A 17,920-nucleotide genomic window follows, 5' to 3' on the forward strand; every position below is an offset into this window, starting at 1 on the left:
CCGCTCCTCTCTGTCCCCGCTCCCCGGCTCTTTCCACAGTGCTCCCCAGACCGGGAGAATTCCTAGTTCGGCTTTCACCCTGCATTCTGGGAACAGGGTCCCCCAGGGAACCCAGGGGGTACCGATACCTGGAGAGAGAGCGGGACCAACCACCCCATCCCCATGCAGACCCGCCCTGGAGCTTCTCCCAACTGGCCTGGGCTGATGCCCCGGGACCCTCCTCCAGCCCCCTACCTGGGCAAATGGTGCTCTACTGGGGAAGCCCTTAGTCCCCCAAACCCAGAGAAGGCCCCTCGGTGCTGAGTCCCTGCTCACTCCCCGCATCCTGCTCTGTGCTGAGCTGCCCCCAGGTCGCTGCACAGTTTGGGGACAGCTCTGGGGTCTGCTCAGTGCCCAACACCCGCCTACGGGGCAGCTATGTTCCCTCCCACCTCTAGAGCCTAAGACGTGAGGGTCTGGGGAAGACCCTCGTCACATTCTGGATCAGGCAGACTCCCCGACACCCCCCCACACACATACACACAAACACACACACTCAGGCCCCTTCATCTCAGCCGTCCTCAGTGCCCATGGGAAAGTAGCCATTGACTGTCCCCAACTGCTGCGTCCTCCCTGGCCCCACACCCTGAGCGAGGGTCTCCTCTGGGGCCTGGCCCAGAGATTCCCAGGAATAAACCAGAAGAGGTGCAAGGCGGCCTGGGTGTGGGTGGAACGGCTGCCCTGGAAGGGTCCCAGCCTCCACCCTCAGTGCAAAGACACAGCCTCGAGCTGGCCAGGGCACAGGGACACAGGTGGCCTCTGGAATCCACCCCTAATGGGGTGATGCCAGCTACGCCCCCTGACACCTCTGGGCACTGCCAGTGCCCATGACGGTGCAGCCGACATGCCACGTGCCAAATCTTGGGAAAAAGAGAACAAGAGAGACACAGGACAGGGCAATGGGACGACGGGGAGGGCACCGGCCTCGCACCCAGCCCACTGGGGTCCAGCCTCAGCACTCAGAAGGGTCCCCCGAGCCCTGCCAGGAGGGATCCCTGAGCACCACCCGGTGACCCAAGAGCCAAAAAGAGAATAGCAGAGATCCACGCGCCAAACCGTCAGCCCCAAGGGCCCCCATGGGGCCCCTGCCTGTCCCCTTTCTTCCCACCACCTGGTCCCCATGGACAGACTTAGGGACCATCCTGGTCCACGGTCACTGCAAAGCAGGGAGTGTCAGATGCATTGTCCCCTAGAGAATCCCAAGGGCCCCTGCAATGGGTGAGCCCAACCCGAGGTCAGGCTGGGTCCTAGAGAGCACCCGCGCCCTGCAGAAGGCCCCACCTCTGGGCCAGCAGCTGGTGGCTCTGAAGCCATTCGGATGGAGCCAAGGAGGAAAGGGACGTGTCCGGGCAGGGGGCAGGGGACGTGGACAAGGACATGAATGCAGTGGACTGGAGCCAGCGGGTGGCGTAGGGTGGGGGGGGGGCAGACAAAGGCAGTAGTGATGGGCCCTGGGTGAGAGTTTGTACTTTGTCCTGAGGACCTGTCCTGTGTGGGAGCCACTCTGCCCAGGGAGGTGGAGACAGGCATCTCCCAGCCCGCAGCACAGAGACCCTCTGAGGGACAGGGAGCGGAGAGTGGGGGGAGGGAGGGGCTGAGTGTGGCTGTTGCCTAAACATTTTCCCCAGTGGCTTGGCTGTGGTGGAAAAAAGGTCTTCACCCCAGATACCCCCACCCTGGCCAGGTCCCTGGCCAGGTCCCTGGCCCCATCTAACCAAACTGTGGAATTACTGGAGGGAGAAAGAATCTCTGTCCTGTCTTGTCTGTCTCTCCCTCTCTCCCTCTCCCCCTCTCTCCCTCTTTCCCTCTCTCTCCTCCCCTTCTCTCTCTCTCTCTCTCTCTCTCTCTCTCTCTCTCTCTCTCTCTCTCTCTCTCTTTCTGTCTGTGTCTCTTTCCCTGTATCTCTCTCTAACTCTCTGTCTCCTGGTCTATGTGGGTGTCTTTCTCTGTGTGTCTCTCAGTCTGTCTGTGTCTCTCTGTCTCTCAATCTGTGTGTGTCTGTGTGTGTGTGTGTCTAAGATTGTCTCTCGGTCTCTGTCTCTCTGTTTCTTGAGCTCTGTGTGTGTGTCTATGTCTGTCTCTCAGACTCTGTCTCTCTATATTTCTTTTTCTCTGTGTGTGTGTGTATGTGTGTGTGTGTGTGTGTGTGTCAGTCTCTCTGTGTCCCCACACCCCTCCATCACCCTGTCCCCTCTCTCTGCTGATGGGCTTGTTAACAAAGCAATGCAAAGCCAGGCTAGCACCACCTCCTATCCCCCATCCCCGGGCTGCCTGGGTGTGCAGCAGGCCTTGAGCACCAAGGACGGAGCAAAGTGAGATGGAGGATGCCCAGGAGACACACATCCCTCCTGAAGCTAATCCAGAAAAGGGGGTAAGAGGCTGGGGAGCAACAGGGGGGTGTCAGGGCGGGGCCATCTGGGGGATACACACTCCCCCCCCCTCACACACACACACCAGGTCCTTCCTGTGCCTGTCTGGATGCCGGAAGCCCAGACTGTCTCCATGGCTTCTCCAGAGTAGCACCCAGAGGGACCCTCCCTGCCTCCACTGCCCCCTGCTGAAAGGAATTCTCCCTCTGGCCTGCCCTGCCCAGGTTGATGCCAGTGCCTGGGTCATTTTCTAAAGGCAAGCAGAGCCCCAGCACTGCACCGGTATGACAGGGACACAGGGACCCCCACAGAGCCCAGACGCAGAGCTTAGGGACCCCAGGCAGCCCCTGCCATCTCAGCTGCTGTGTGGTGTCAGGGAAATTGCTCAACCTCTCTGGCCCTCCGCTCTGCAGCTGTGAACGAGGGTCAACCCCGGACCACTGTGCAAAGCCGACCTAGAAGGCAAGAGAGGAAAGAAATTCAGAGCCATGAAATGCCCGAGCAGCCCAAGTGGTCGGAAGGGGCGTCCGGTACGGGTGCTCTGTGGAGTTGGGAGGGATGTGATTTGGTCAACAAGCAAGCACCCACCCAACCACAATAGCACTCGGGGCCAGGCCCTGGGGTCTCCACCACCTGGAAAGGGCTGCTTTGACTTGGAGGTCCAGTCAAAAAGTAAACGGAGAAACTAGAAACTCTCCAGGATGCGTCAGAGAGGGCTTCCTGGAGGCGGTGACACAGGTTTTATTAGAAGAGTAGGAGCTTGCCCACTGAGTGGAACGTAGGGGGAGGAGGGGAAGAGGGGGCATCTAGGGGTGTGCAGGGCTCTCCTAGGGCCTTTGTGGGGGACAGACACGTAGGCGGGGCTGGGGATTAGGTCTCCTTCAGAAAAGCCCTGAGTCCCAGCCCCTGGGGATAATGCCCCTCTCTCAGGGCCGGCATCCCTGCCCTCCGGGACAACACGTCTCTGGCAGAGGATTTAAGCAAACAAGCCAGAACTGGGAAGTCCAGCAGCTCCACTGCTATTTGCCAGGGGGAGGGCAGAGGACACCAGCCGGTGGCCAGCCGAGGGCCACTCCGCCGGGAGAGGACCCAAAGCAGGAAGGTCTTGCTCTCCACCGTGAGCATCACCTCCGGGTTCCCAGGGGTCTCCTGCCACCAGCAGCCCTGGGAAGGAAGGTCCCCTGGGCTGCAGGCCGGGTGAAAGCTGCGGGTGACACCCCCCCTAGCCATGTCCACCCCGAGATTCCTCATGTCCCCTCTTCCACTGGCCAGCTCCCTTTTTTTTAATTTAATTTAATTTTATTTTATTTTTGCTTTTTGGGTCACACCCAGTGATGCTCAGGGGTTCCTCCTGGCTCTGCATTCAGGAATTACTCCTGGCGGCACTCGGGGGACCCTGTGGGATGCTGGGAATCGAACCCGGGTCGTCCGCGTGCAAGGCAAACGCCCTACTCGCTGTGCTATCGCTCCAGCCCCAGCTTCTGTTTTTAAAGGAGAAGTGTTAAGGGGGAGGAGGAGCATCCCCCCCCTTGCCCCCCGCCCTGAGAACGCTAACGAGGGGGCAAAAGCCAAGGTGATTTGGGCCCAAGAGGACACGTGAAACCCTAGGGCCAAGAATGGCAGAGGAGAGAAAACGCGGCCAGCACAGTGCGGTGAGCCCAGAGCGGAAGCCGCGTGTGCAGAGAGCCTGGGCCCGCGGCACTGACCTGCACACAGTGGCCATCCCAGTTCGACGCCCCCCTCCCGCCACAGGGTGCCCCAGCACTGCCGAGAGTAGCCCTGAGCACAAAGCCAGGAGCCCAGGGCATTGCTGGGCGCCTCCTCCAGTCTTGGTTTGAGTTTTAGGAGTCAAGTCCCTTGAAGAGAGAAACGTTCGCCCCCAGACAGCCAGCAGGCGTGGTAAGACCCGGCGCAGGATCAGAGGTGGAGGGGGAATGCGGTTCCAGTCCCTTCCAGGAAGGCACGGATAGGAGCCCTCACTCTGAAAGACCAGGGGCCCCATAGCCACACCCATGACTCTTCCCCTGCCCAGCACAGGCCAGTGGGGCATTCTCGGGCCACCCTTCCAAACCTGATCCATCATAGCCTCAGTTTCCTCATCTGTAAAATGGGGTCAGCCCCAAAGGCAGCTGGCACAGAGCAGCTGGGCAGGCCGGCGGCTGACCCCAGCAGAGGCACCACTGGTAGGAAGGGGCCACTCTGCTCTCCCCTGGAGAGGGAGGGGGCGCTGGTGCATCTCCCTGAGGGCCCCGACCGGCAGCCCCCTCTCCTTCAGAACAGAGCTGGGCACACAGATGACATCACAACAAACCAGGGCTGCGGGGAGAAGGATGAAGATGGAGGGGCCCCCGCCACACACACACACACACATGAACACACACAGACAGAGAAGGCATGTGCATACACACATACATGCACGTACAACACATAAATACACATGCACAGATGCACATACATACACAAAAACACACGTGCACATACACACAAACATGCATGCACAAACAAATACACATGCACACAACTACACATGCATGCAAACACACATGCATATGCAAAACACACAAATACACAGGCACATATTAACACATACACATGTGACACAAATACACATATACACACGCACATACACAAGTATACATGTACGTACACACACACACACACACACAGAGTTTCTGAGTGAGTGTCACAGAAACGTGGCTTCTCGTGGCCTTGTTCCGCCCAGGACTGAGCAGGCCCTCAGGAGTGCACTGGCCCGAGGCTGAAGTAGAGTGGGTGGGGTGGGGCGAGGCCGCTGCCCCCACCCTCTGGGAAGGTGATTCCTTTGAGTGCCAGCCTCAGGCTCTGTCAGCCCTGCAGTGAGTGCTCCCCCAGAGCGGCCTGCATGGAGAAACAGAGATGCCGGCCGAAAGCCCCCCACACAGCTCTGGACCAGAAGGTCCCTCCCGCGACTTCCGGGCGTGGGCTGATGGCCAGCCCCGAGCCTGGATAAGGGAGCTCATGATCGGCCCCCACAGAGGAGCCCCCCCTGCGGCCCCTCATTTCCTGGGGGCAGCCTGGCCGTGTGGCCTCAGGGAACCCCGGGGGCAATAGCTTGCCAGATAGACTCAGTCCTGTCAGGAGACATGGGCAGTTCTGGGGAGCCAAGAGGCTGGAGGGAGGCGAGTGGGAACTGGCCCTCGCCCACACCAGTGGCCACCATGCAGGCAGGTGGACAGCGAGGATTGGGCCGAACCCAGACCCCCGACTCCCAGCCACCTCTGGGGGACATCAGGCCTCCAGCCCTGGGACTAATTGGTGACCAGAGCAGCAGGGCAGTGCCCAGGAGGACAGTTGGCACAGACAGGCCGGCACCCAGCGGGGCAACGGCTGGGCCACAGGCCTTGTCTGCTCCCCCTTCACGGACACTCAGTGCCCACCATCCCTGCGGGCAGCACAGCAGGTGGGAACGAGGCACAGTGACACTCCTGCAGAAGGAGGGGGCTTTGGTGGTCTCTCCCTGCAGCCCCCTGCCCAGCCAGCCTCGTCTCCTTCAGCACAGAGCCGACACACCCAGAGAGGACAGCGTGGCTCAACTTCCCCAAGGTCGGGGCCAGATCTGCTTCCGGGGACCCCCCACCCACCCCCTATCCGAATACCAGCTGACACGTGAGTACCCGCTGGCTCTCCGTTCAGACGCTGCCCAGCACTCAAACTCAGCAGTTCTGGTTTGTGGTAAGTCCAAGGATGGCCCAGAGTGGCCAAGAGAGGGTCAGGGAACTGGGGCGCTGGAGCTGGAGCTTTTGGCCATCTGGGGACCGTGCCGGGCTGTCCCAGCCCCCAGCGGCCCTGCCTCGGCCTCTCCACTCTGGCTGGAATGCACAGCTGCAGCGGGGATCAAGCCTGTCTGGGGCCCCGGCCTACGAACCTGCCCACCTCTCCCTCGCCAGGGACCCCGTCAGGGCCCCACGCTAGGGTGCAGCCCACACCCAGCATTGCAGGGGCGGACTCACCCTCGGGGGCCACCCCATCCCTGGTAAAAAAAAAAACGGTGCCACGGTGATCCCTGGGCACCCACCCCACCCCCATCCCCACGGCCCATCTCGAATTTGAGATGGTCAGATCCTTCTGTTGAAATTTTGTTTGCTTTGGGGGCCACACCCGGCGATGCTCAGGAGTCACGCCTGGCCCTGCACTCAGGAATCACGCCTGGCGGTGCTCGAGGGAGGGATGCCGGGGATTGAACCCGGGTCGGCCATGTGCAGGGCAAATGCCCCCCTCCCCCATCCGCCCCTGCACTATCTGTACTAGAGCTCCGGCCCCCAATCAGATCCTTTCTTGTTCCCTCCTCCCTTCCCGAAGCCTGCTGTCCCCCTTCTCCTTCCTCTTCCTCCCTCCTTTCTGTCTGCCCCTGCCGCCCAACTCCATCCCCGAGGCCCCCCAAATCAGTGGAGGGGGCAGAGTGAGGAGGGGTGTAACTTGAGGGGGACGGGTGGTCTTCACATCTGCCCCACTCCCACCAGCCTCCCAGCCAGATGGGAACTGACACCTCCCCGGCCCAGGTACAGGGACTTGGCGTGGCAGCCCCAGAGGGAGCCATGTGGGCAGGTGTGTGTGTGTGTGGGGGGGCACCCTCTCTCCCCTCCCCCCGCCCAGGAGGGACCTGAGCTAACAGGCACGGTGAGAACGCTCTCATCTATCTCTGACTGTCCCTCAGGGACCCTCCACCCCAATGCCCCCCATTCCTACAGTCTCCAGACCGAAGGCCAAAGAAGCTCATAGGGCACTTGTGGACACATGTACACAATGCACAAACACGTGCGTACATGCGCACATATGCACATGTGTGCATACATGCACACGCGGGGCCGCTGCCACCAGGCCAGGCTCCACAGAGAAGGGAGGGTCTTTCCATGAATCCAGCGGCTGCAGACACGCTGAGCTGGGCCATGGAGATGAGCTCTGACACATGCGGAGGGGCAGCTGTCCCTAAACGTGCCCTCTCAGAGGGACCCGGGAGTCACCTCACAAGCCCCTCACACACAGTGTACCTGGAGCCAAGCTCGGGAACTTGAGGCGGGGGTGCGGGGGGGGGGGGGTGGCTGGAGGCAACACCTCCAAGCCCTGCCCAGTGGGGTGACCTGGAGACAGACCCGAGTCCTGACTCCGTGCCCACTCAGCGGAAAGAGGTGCTGGCCTGACTTCTGAGGCCTGGTGGGGCACCCATGAGCTGGGGCCTGGCTGCTGACTGTGGGGCCCCAGGAGCAGATCTCCAAGCCCCTGTGAGTGACGCCCTGAGCACTGCAGAAGGGATGGCAGCAGAGAAGCGCCGACTCCTCCGCCCGGCGTCCGCCAGAGTGCCTCTCCCTTCCCGGGGCTGCGAGACACAGCCCCGTGTTTACCTCGAGACCTCAGGCCTGTCCCGGCCTGGACCAAATGTCAGGGTGTGAGAGAGAGGAAGGGGCGAGAGGGGAGAGGCTGCCAGGGCCCCCCACCCACCCCGGGAGAGGAGGTGAGTGAGGTGTCCAGTGCGGAGCTGAAGTGAGGGAAGGAATTCGTGCAGGGGTGTGGCGGGAGCCCCCTTGGCCCGGGAATGGAATGAGAAAGCCGTCGAGTGGCAGAGCGAGTGTTTGTGGGAAATGGAGACACAGCCCCTGCCCGGGCAGGAGGGGGCACGGGGGAGCCCCGGGGGGGGGGCACCCCCGCTCCACTCCAGGACGGAGGGACGCTCGCGGGGGCAGGCCCACACCATCCGCCCTGCCCTGCGACATCAGGGCCACTGTTTGTTTTGAGAAGCGAGGTGACAGTCCCCTGGCCCAGGCCCAGGCGCCGGGGAGGGCCTGGCTGGCGAGGTCCACGGGCAGAGAGTGTGGGGACAGAGGCCTCCTCCCCAGAGGCTGCTCAGACCAGTCCTGGCAGAAGGGCCTGGGACAAGGCACAGGAAGGGTCAGCCTTAATTTCCCCCTGGGCCTGTGAGGAGAGCAGAGGCTGTGACTCTCCCCTCTCTCTCCTCCTCCCCCCTCACCAACCCTCTGAGGCGATACTCCCACCAAGTGAAGGACCCCTCTAGGGGAGGGGATTGCCTCAGGGGCCGTTTCTGTCTGGAGGCTGAGCCCCACCCCCACGTCCAGCGGAGCCCACTGCTCAGATCTGACACCCCAGCCCGACCCATACACACCAGGCTGTTCCCACCAGGCTGTCCTTCCCTGCCTGCCCCCTCGTGCCCCACCCAGCCACCACCGCCTGTGTCCTTCCAAGGCCACCTCGGGGCTCACCCCTCATCCGTCCTCCCTTCCTGACCTAAGGCTCTGTAAGCAGAAGGGCCGTAGCCGACCCACCGCCTGCCCAGAGCTGGCAGAGGGAACCCCGGCCCCTCGACGTTGCTGCCCGGAGGGGAAAAGTTTGAAGGGGACCCCCTAACCAGCTGGGCAGGGGCCAGGGAGCACCTACTTGGCCCGCAGGAGGGAGGACCCTCCCCAGCCAGATGGCCCTGGGGGCCTTCCAGCCTGTCTGCTAGAGCCCACAAGTCCAACGAGCCATGCACCTCCCCAGGCAGGCTCCGAGGGAGGCTGCGGACGCTGGGCTGGGCCGCTCCCCGGGCCCCCCTGGAAGACCAGGCAGGGACCCCTCCTCCATCAGGACCCCTCCTCCCCGGCTCCCCCAGTGCCATCCTGAGCCTCTAGAGGGCGCAGGAGAGCAGCGCTGCACTTCCCAGCCCCTGGGGCACAGGTGGCTGGCGCCGAGGGCGCCGGGCAGAGAGGGGGTTAGAGCACTGAGGGCGAAGCTCCCTCTCAGCGTGCAGGGGCCCCACCATGATCGCCCCCTGGAGTCCTTCACCCGGCTCCCTCACTCCCCTCACCTAAAGTCCTGGGGTACCTGGGACAGGCTGGAGGGGGACAGGCTGGGACAGGGGTATCTGGGACAGGCTGGAGGGGGCGTGGTTTCTCCCTGGAGCCCTCAAAGGGAAGGAACGGGCTTTCCACACCCCCCAGTCCACCGGATAGGGGGTTCAGGAGAGAGGGGGGGTCCCACTGTCTGTCCCTGAAGCCAGCCATGTGCATGTGTGTGTTGAGTGTATGTGTGTGAGAGTGTGTGTGTGTGCGTGTGCATGTGTGTGTATGTGTACATGCGTGCACATGCAGCATTTCAGGGTCTAGGTTTACATCCGAATTGTGCATTTTCTTGTTTCTAGGGCTCCACGAACAAGCTCCCGGACCTTCTGAGGCCTCCATTTCCTTGAAATCTTGAAAGAGCAATGGCAGTGTCAGGGGGTCGCAGGAGCAGGGGCATCAGAGCACATAGGGAAAGGGTGTCACGTCCAGAGTTGCACAGGGCTAAGTCAGTGACGGTTGCTGCTCTCTGTTATGGACTCTGTTGTTGTATGTCGGGCCGACATCCCTGACTCCACCGCCTCCCCCCAGCCAGCTCCCACAGGTCAGGTCCTCCGACAGCCCCCAACATGTGCTGCCTACCTCATCGTTGTTCTGGCCTGTGCAGGGCCAGCCAGGAAATTTCACCTCTTAAAACAGGAGAAGTTGGGCCAGAGAGATTGTAGCAAGTAAACCACTCGCCTTGCATGTGGCCAACCCTGGTTCAATCCTTGGCACCAGATACAGTCCCTGGAGCACCATCAGAAATGACCCCTGAGCACAGAGCCAGGAGTAAGCCCGAGGACAGAGGGGTATAAGGTAAAAGAACAACAACAAAAAAATAGGGAAATAAAAATATAGGAGAACTTCCTGAACCACTTCTGCTATATGGTCTCCCCCAAATTTCCATAGTATGAGCTGTCTACCCCTCTCATGCTAGCTTCAATGTGTTATGCAGTGATTTGGGGGGGGGGGGAGAGAGAGAGAGAGAGAGAGAGAGAGAGAGAGAGAGAGAGAGAGAGAGAGAGAGAACACCCATGTGTCTATATGTGATTTTGCTTCAATCTCACTGGCACAGGAGGAACTGTATTTTTCAGTGATTTGTATCTCCCCCTAAAGATTAATACCATTCTACCATTCTACGGGGTTAAACATATACCTATAACCTCTCTGTCCACGAAGAAGATACTAATGGAGAATTCAACTCTGATTGCATTCCAACATGTGCCCTGCACAGTCTCACTAATCCCTGCAATACCCCAGTGCCATGGATTATAACTTAAAACCATACTTCAGAGAGGGCCAGAGAGACAGCATGGGGGTGAAGCACTTGCCCTGAACACCTGGCATCATATATGGTCCCCTGAGCACAGAGCTAGACTCTAGGCACTGCCACGTGTGACCCCAAAATACCCTCAATTTTTATAAAGTACATTTTGGGGGCCAGAGAGATAGTATAGAGGTGAAGTGTTTGCGTTGCATGCGGCTGACCCAGGTTCAATCCCCACTCCCCTCTATGTACCCCGAGCACCATCCCTGAGTGCAGTCAGGTGTGAGCCCTGAGCATGGCCAGGCAGGTCCAAAAACAAGCAAAACAGAACAAAAGTCTACCTTAGGGGGCTGGGGATTTGGCGCAATAAGCGTGAGTACTGAGATCCATCCCTGTCAGCGTAGAAAGAGAAGCCACAGCACATCTGGAAAGCTGGAGGAAGTGCCCCAGGGCCATGAAGCCAATAAAGAACTGAATGAGAGGCTGAAGCGATAGCACAGTGGGTAGGGCGTTTGCCTTGCACGCGGGCGACCCAGGTTCGATTCCCAGCATCCCATATGGTCCTCTGAGCACCGCCAGGAGTAATTCCTGAATACAGAGCCCGGAGTAACCCCTGTGCATCGCCAGGTGTGATTCGAAAAAGCCAAAAACAAAAAAACAAAACAAAACAAACAAACAAAAAAAACGAGTGAGAACTCAAGTTCCAAGAGCCAGGAGTAACCCCTGTGCATCGCCGGGTGTGACCCAAAAAAGCCAAAGCAAAAACAAAACAAAAAAAAAGAACCGAGTGAGAACTCAGACTTGAACTCCATCACTCAAGTCTGTCCAATTCCAAAGCTCAGACTCTGCATCACTATAGTTGGAGCTAGTGAGTGAACCCCAAACCAGGATTTCCTTCTTGCACTCAAGAAGCAAAGAAGCCCAGAGTCATGAGACATCAAAATGTCAACTCACCGCATTCAGGGCTTCCGGTCCTTTGGATGGGAGTCCCAGAGGACACTGCTCAGAGGTAAGTCAGAGGACCCCAGCTGGAACTGAGGCCCCTGAGTGGTCTTGCCCTGTTTACTGGGGCCTGGGGAAGTTTGTCCACAAATGAGGCTGAAATGAGACTCATCCCAGAACGTATCCGGAAAATTCCTTACCAGGCTAGAGAGAGCTCAACTGGCCACATGCGCACTGCACATGGGGGGCCCAGGTTTGATCCTCAGCATTGCAGGGTCCCCTGACCCCCTTGGGGGAGAGCCCCTGAGCACAGAGCCAGGAGTAGCACTCAGCATTGCTAGATGGTCCCCGCCAAAACAATAAATAAATAAAAGGAAAGTCATATACCTTGATCATTCAATCACTAGAAAGTTCCAGTTGATCCTGGCTCTGTTTTATTGTTTTGGTGTTTTGATTTTCTTGTTCTGTTTTTGAGCCCCACCCAGCAGTGTTTGGGGGCCCTATGTGGTATGGGGGGATCGAATCCAGGACAGCTGCCGGTTAAGCCAGCACCCTGCCCGCTGTACTATCACTCTGGCCCCAATCCTGGCTCAATTTTAACTGTTCATAGGAGAAACCTTTGTTTTCTCTCCCTTTGATAATAGAGCGTTTAGCAACTTTTTGAAAATGAAATGGACAATATTAGTCACCCGGCAAATGTTACTTATTGTAATCACCAAAAAGCCTCTCACTGGGGGTGGAGAGATAGTCCTGCAGATAAGGTGCTTGCCCTGCCCGTGGCTGACTTGGGGTTGGTCCCTGGTATCCCCCAGTTGGTGCCCTGCGCATCACTAGGAGTGACCACTGAACACAGAGCCAGCGGTAAGCCCTGAGCACATCTGGGTGTGCCCTCCCCCCAAAATAAATAAATCAATAAATAAAACCTCTCGCTGATCCTCACATGTCCAGTGGCCCCCACAAGCAGGGAGCTATGTTTCCAGAACCCTAAGGAGATGCCCGGAGCAGCAGCAAATGCCAGAGCCCACCTGGACTGCTGCTGAAGGGGCCACACGCGGCAGTACTCAGCAACCACAACACCTTTTCAGGGGACCCTGCAGTGCCCAGGACTGAACTCACGACCTTGAGTATGCTGGGCAAGTGCTCTGCCACTCAGCTATCTCCCCGGTCCTAGTTCGTTCCAGCCTTAATCTCTAAATCAGGCACCGTGAGAGTGGCCGGAGATAGCGCAGCAGTTAGGGTGATTTCTGGGCAGACACACAGCCCAGGTTCCATCCCGGCATCCCGGGCGCCCCCCCGAGAATCCCCGGGTAGATCCCACAGGACTCGGAGCACTGCTGGGCTGGCCAGGTGTTCTCCAGCACCACATCCTGGGGTCCTTGCATGGATCACTGGCCCAGTTGCCCAGGCATCTCCAGGACCCTCTGAGCACTGCTTGGGAACCCCCAAAAAGAAGCAAGATGGGTATCAGTAATGATAATAAAATAGAACAATTATAACAAGCTGTTCTGACTTTCATAAAAGTTTTGAGACTCTGATCACTCGTGTGCTCTCGCTCTCCCCCCCTCCCTCAAAGGGTCTTTTTGTCCATATTTTGTCCGTGAGTGTGGAAAGGTTGGACTACAGCTGAATCTTACAAAGACAATGTTTATGAGAAACAGCCTTGTTCCTGACGCCCCATTCGCTCTCAACGGAACGACCATCTCCGAATGCAACAGCTATGTGTACCTAGGTCGAGAGGTCAACAATGACAAATGACCTGGCACCCGAGCTGCGCAGGAGGAAGAGAGCAGCTTGGAACGCCTTCAAGAACGTCGAAGAAATAGCTAAGAGGACGAAGAACCTCCGGCTCCGGGCACATCTCTTTGATTCCACTGTTCTTCCTGCATTAACATATGCCTCAGAGACATTGGGTCCTACGCAAACAGGATGAGAACGCTATTCGGGTCTCCCAAAGAGGAATTGAAAGAGCTATGCTTGGAATATCACGTTTCACTCAAATGAGAGAAAGAATCCGGAGTTCCGACGTCCGTCGACGATCAAGGATCAGGGATGCTGTCTCATTCGCCAAGGCGTCAGAAATCAGATGGGCTGGTCACGTAATGAGATTTAGAGACGACCACTGGGCTAGAGCTGTTACCGACTGGATTCCACGGGATGTCAAAAGACCGCTTGGCCGCCCACCTACCAGATGGTCAGACTTCTTCATCAAGATCATGAACGATCGGTTTGAGGCTCTTCGTGTTCCGAGACCGAACAGACGCCGTTGGGCTACACTAGCACATGACAGGGACAAATGGAGACGTTACTAGTGCCCGCTCGAGCAAATCGATGATTAACGGGAAGTCAAGTGATCAAGTGATCAATTGAATGTAATGGCGATTGCAGGAAGGGGAGAGGGTATTTTCACCAAGTGCGGCCAGAGGGAAGTACCCCCTCGCACCTCCATCCTCCTTTGTTATCTTCCCATAGTCATTCTGAAGCTAAACAGATTTAGCCTGTTCCACTTTGTTCCTCGCCCTGGGACTCAGTTTCCTTCCCTGTAAAATGGGTACAGTGGGAGTACTGATACTGCGGGGCTAGAGCCAGGACCTGAAGTGGCACCAGGTAGGACGCAGAGGCTGGTGAGGAGTGAAGACATTGCCAGTTTCCGGTGCTGATGGCATTGCTGTTTCAAGCAGGCAGAAGCATCCGGACATCAATCCCCACCTCTTGCTGCCAAGAATCCCCTCAGCCCAGCACCCCTTGCTCCTGCCTCACTGGAGTACAAGTGCCTAAAGACCACCTCTGCTTGCCTCTCCCATCACACCTAGGCCCCCAGGCTTGGAGTCACCATTGAACGACACACTGCACGCCGGCCCCCAAGGTAGTGAGACTTCACCCTACCCAGAGAAAGCTTTTGTACCAAAGACGGCAAATCCTTGATCTGTGTGACTTGGCCCAAATGACAGTTGGCTTTTTTTTTTTTCTTTTGAGGTCACATCCAGCGATGCACGGAGTTACTCCTGGCTCTCCACCCAGGAATTACTCCTGACGGTGCTCGGGGGACCCTATGGGATTCTGGGAATCGAACCCGGGTGGGTCACATGCAAGGCAAACGCCCTACCTGCTGTGCTATCTTGGCTTTTAAGTCACCTATGTAGGGGAGGTGGCTTAAAGGTCCATTACTTGCTTTGCATGTGTGAGGTCTTGAATTCCATTCACTGCAGGAAACAAAACAAAACAGAAATTACTTGTAACACTTGACACAGGCAACAACAAAAGTATACTCTCCCCAACAACACCCAGGCCAAGTGATCCCAAGTTTGCTCAAAGCACTTTTTGGGTATGATTGAAATCCAATCAATAACAACTTTGTAACTATGTATCTCACTGTGATTCAATTTAAAACTTAATTAATTCACAAAAAAAATGAAAAATAAAAAGTAATATGTTCAGCTGGAGGACAAAAAAAAACCACTGTGGGGATTTGACTTCTTTCAGTGACTTGACCTCAGCAGACTTTGTTGCATCCCAAACAAGGAAATCAGTCTTGTCATTCTATGCCACACCTTATTGTAGATCGGCAAAAAAAAAAAAAAAGCTATTGTCATCACCTGATTCGTTTACTCACTCTTTCTAACACACATCTTGGCACTCGGCAACTTTTGGCTATTTCCACATAGGATTCCGTTCCTGAGAATAAAGTTTTGACATCATTGAGGAAAATTTTTCACGTTTGAAAGGTCACTCATTTGTTCAGATGTTGATTCATATATTTAGCAAATATTTATTGATCTTCCTTCACACAGGCCCTGTGCCGGGCATGGAATACCCACAAACAGGAACTGACCCCCTACCTGTGCACCGGAAACGTTGAGGTTAGAGCCGGAGTAGACAGACACTCCCTAAGCTAAATCTTGCTGGTGATTGCGTGATTGCGTGGAGCTGGTGGTAACAAAGCTGTCAGATGGCCACCTGGACTCTTGTGTTCACGTCTGCTCCTTTTTGAAATGTCTCGAAAGCAAAGTTACAGGCTTTCTACTTTTTCCTTTCATCTTGTTTGTTTTTGTTTTGTTTTGTTTTTGTTTTTTGTTTTTTGGGTCTTACCTGGCGATGCTCAGGGGTTATTCCTGGCTCTCCACTCAGCAATTACTCCTGGCGGTGCTCGGGGGACCATATGGGATGTTGGCAATCGAGTCCGGGTCGACCACGTGCAAGGCAAACGCCCTACCTGCTCTGCTATCCGTTCCAGCCCCCTCCTTTCATTTTGATTTGATGATCGGGCTTTGCTGTCGTGGTGTTTTATTTTTTGACTTCGCTTCGGGTATTATTTTGTTTGGGGTTTTGGCAGCACCAGGTTTTGAACCTGGGATCTCACACATCTGCTCTGCTGCTGAGTGACAACCCCAGGCCTCGGTTATACTTGTGAAAGCATCCACCCATGGGACAGGAAGAACAGAAGAGATCCCAGCAAAGTCACGTTTGGAAGCTCGGGAACAGGGAGGAAAGTGATAAGAACCTCGCAGCAAGGCGACATGTGGCAGAGGCATGCCCTGGACCCCCACGTGCTGCCGGGTGTGGCCTGCGGGCCCCCAAGCACAGGTCAGGCCTGCACTTGCCGGCAGAGCATCGCCTGGGAGGGGCCCCTGGCCCCAGCACACTGTCTGGTGTAGCCCACAGCACCGAGAAAGCCGGATCCGAGTTCCTCCCGTACCCAGCCCAGGGAGGCAAGGCTAGAGGCTAAACCCTCCGGCAGGACACAGAAGGCTGAAGCAGTTTGAGAAAAATATGGATGCTGATCCCCAGCCCTCTGACAACTCTTGGGAACACTGGTCTGCATGTCCTCCATCCTCTAGGAAAGGAGAAGCTGCGTGCCGCGGGTCTGGCAAATGGATTTAGAGTAAAGATCCAACACTACTAACATCCAAGAAACCCATGTGAAGTATAAAGTCAGAACAACAGAGGGAGGCTTATTGATGGCAAAGCACACGCACACGTGCACACACACACACACACACACATACACACATGCACATATACACATATACACACACAGAGACACACATGCGCACTCAGAGACACATACACATGCGCACACACATATGCATGTATGTACACACACACACACACACACACACACACACACACGCACAGAGTTCCTTTCCCAGAGTCTCCAATGAGCTTTTCAGAACCCAACTCTTCAAAACTAAACACGGGGGGGAGGGGATGGGATGGAGCCTTGGAACACTAGCGTAGAGGGAAGTGGACAGTGGTGTGGGATTGGTGCTAGAACAGCGCATGCCGGCTTGGAGGCCAACCACACATGCTAGGGAAAAAGGGAGCTGAGATAGAGAAGGGAACACCAAATAAAGGGTGTTGGGAGGATCCTCCCAGGATGGGAGAAGCATGCTGAAAGTAGACTATAGACCAAACATGATTGTGACCCATTGCCTCTTTTGCAGACCACAACACCCAATAGGAGAGAGAGAACAAAAGGGAATGCCCTGCCACAGAGGCAGGGTGGGATGGGGGGGGTGGGGGGTGGGAGGGATACTGGGATCCGTGGTGGTGGGAAATGGGCACCGGTGGAGGGATGGGTATTTGATCATTGTATAATTGAAACCCAAGCACAAAAATTTGTAAGTCTACAACTGTACCTCATGATGTCTCACTAATAAAAATTTTTAAAAAATTAAAAGATAAATTAATTAAATTAAATTAAATGTAAAAAAAAGAACAGCGCATGCCTGAAACTCAGCTATGACTAGCTTTGTAAATCATGTTGCCCTAATAAAAAGATTAAAAATAATAATAATAAGCAAATGGGTTGGAGAGGTAGAGTCAATGAACTTTGCCTTGCATACACCTAACCCTGGTTTTGCTCCCCAGTTCCATCAGGCGTGACCCCCAAGCAGAGAACTGGGAAGAGCCCCTGAGGATCACTAGGTTTAGCCCCAAGGGGGAAAAAAATCGCAGCAGAAACTGCGGGGAAAGCCGGAAGTGGCAGAGCACCGGCGTTGTATGCTCCACGTCCTGAGTTCAGCCCCCTCCCCCCCCACAAGCCTGAGCCCCACTGGCTGTTTCCAGCCTCTTGGTTTGGGGTGAAGGCTGCCTGAAGCAGTGCTCCCTGTGGGCACTGGGCCAGGGAGAGATGCAGAGTGGTTCAGGCCCAGCAGGGCTGGGAACTGCCAGGGCCTCCCCTTGTGATGCTCAGGGCTACTCCTAGCTCTGTGCTCGGGGACCACTCCTGGCAGGGCTTGTGGTACCATATGTAAGACTGGGAGCAAACTAGGGTCAGCCCGACATTACCCGCTGTACTATCTCCCAACCCTCCCCCCACCCCACACACACACACCGTCATTTTTATCTGTTTGTTTATTTGGGGGCAACACCAGGTGTTGCTCAGGACTTACTACTGGCTCTGCACTCAGGAATCACCCCTGGCAGGGCTCAGGGGATCATATGGGATGCCGGGG

Source organism: Sorex fumeus, unplaced genomic scaffold (assembly GCF_029834395.1).
Source record: "Sorex fumeus unplaced genomic scaffold, SorFum_2.1 ptg000061l, whole genome shotgun sequence".
In the NCBI taxonomy this organism is placed as follows: domain Eukaryota; kingdom Metazoa; phylum Chordata; class Mammalia; order Eulipotyphla; family Soricidae; genus Sorex; species Sorex fumeus.